Here is a 1,812-nt window from a genome sequence, read left to right as displayed (position 1 = left end):
CCTTCTCTGCCCCTGCACTAATGAGAAGGGAGTTCCCCAGTGTGTAGGTATGCTGCTGGTTCTTCCTCCCCAGGTGCAGTACCTTGCACTTGTCAGTGTTGAAACTGTAGATTCTGCAGAGGTGTACAGCACCTAGACAGCCCACATGAAGCAGGGCCCAAAGCCAAAGGCCCTCAGCATGCCTCTTTTTACGGAGTTCTACAGGGCTTTCTGGGATGTCCTTGGACCGGACCTTCCCCTGAATTGAAGAGAAGTGCGGAACTCTCCCTGTTGTGCCAGAGCGCCATGCTGACCCTCCTGCTGATGAAGGGGGATCCCTGCAACCTGAGAAACTGGTGTCCCGTGTCCCTCCTCTGCACAGACTACAAGGTGGTAGTGATGGCCATCTCTCTGTGCCCGTGGTTTGTACTGATGGACATGATCCATCCCAACCTGGTGTACACAGTGTCCAGATGTTCCATTTTCGACAACCTGTACCTGGTTTGGGACCTCCTGGAGCTAGCACACCAGGAGGGCCATCTTTTACTCTCCTGTCCCTGGACCAGGAGAAGGTGTTTGACAGAGTGGAACGTGGGTACCTCACAGACATGCTGCAGGCCTTTGGCTTTGGGCCCCGCTTCATGTGGGCTTTCTAGGTGCTGTGGAGAATGTTTGTTCAAGCTCAACTGGACCCTGGCAGAGCCTATCCCATTCAGGAGAGGGGTGTGTCAAGGCTGCCTATTGTCAGGCCAGCCATTCGCCTTGGCCCTGGAGCCCTTCCTCATTCTCCTGCAGAAGCGGGTGGCGGGATTGGTGCTCCAGGAGCCACCGGTGCGGCTGGTCCTGTCAGCATATGCTGATGATGTACTCCTCATGGTCCAGGACGCAGGCGATCTGTCACAGGTGGAGGCCTGCCAGGTATTGTACTCGGTGGCTTCCTCTGCCTGGGTCAACTGGATCAAGAACTTTGGCCTGGCAGTGGGTGATGTGTGGCAGGTGGGCTCACTCCTACCCATGCTCCATGGGATCTGCTGGAAAATGGGCTTGCTGCTCTACTTGGGGGGCCTACCTGTCCCCCATAGACCCCTCCCCACCAGAGAACTGGCACCAGCTGGAGGCAAGGGTGGTGGAATGGCTCTGGGCATGGTCAGGGCTCCTGAGATGTCTTTCCCTGCATGGAAGACTGCTGGTGCTGAACCAGCTGGTCCTGTCCATGCTCTGGCACCACTTACTAACCCTGGCTGTGCCCCCTGGGGGAGGACTCCAGAGATGGGTGTTGGAGTTTTTCTGGCTGGGACGGCATTGGGTCACTGCAGAGGTCCTGAGCCTCCCCTTGTGGGAGGGTGGCCAGGGCCTGGTTTGCCTATGCAGCCAGGTCTTGGCATTTCACTTTCAGGCCCTGCAGCAACTGCTATATGGTGTCCATAGCCACATGGCATTGGGCCACTTGGGGCATGCTGTCCTCCACCACTTCCAGGAGCTCTGATATGACTGGCAACTCTTCACCCTGCAGGGATTCTACCCACAGGAACTGCAAGGGCTGCCAGATTTCTACCAGGACTTCCTCTGCCTCCAGGTCCCCTGCAACAGTCACCCCGGGTGCCAACCTGCTTGTTGAGCTCTTCCTCTGGAACCCCCAGCTGGTGGTGCTGATGGCAGAGGCTCTCCGGTTGTGACAGAGTTTGATCCTGGCTGGTGCCACCCATATGGGAGACCTCCTGAACTATGATAGGCAGGAGTGGGTTGACCTGCTGTGCTGGCCCAGCACATGGGTCTATCCATGACACGTGCAATCTGCCATCTGGTCCAGGAGGTGAAATCTGCCCTACCTCC

This window comes from Gavialis gangeticus, unplaced genomic scaffold (assembly GCF_001723915.1).
Source record: "Gavialis gangeticus isolate Ggan-Ray unplaced genomic scaffold, GavGan_comp1, whole genome shotgun sequence".
Taxonomy (NCBI): domain Eukaryota; kingdom Metazoa; phylum Chordata; order Crocodylia; family Gavialidae; genus Gavialis; species Gavialis gangeticus.
This window is presented reverse-complemented; position numbering follows the sequence as displayed.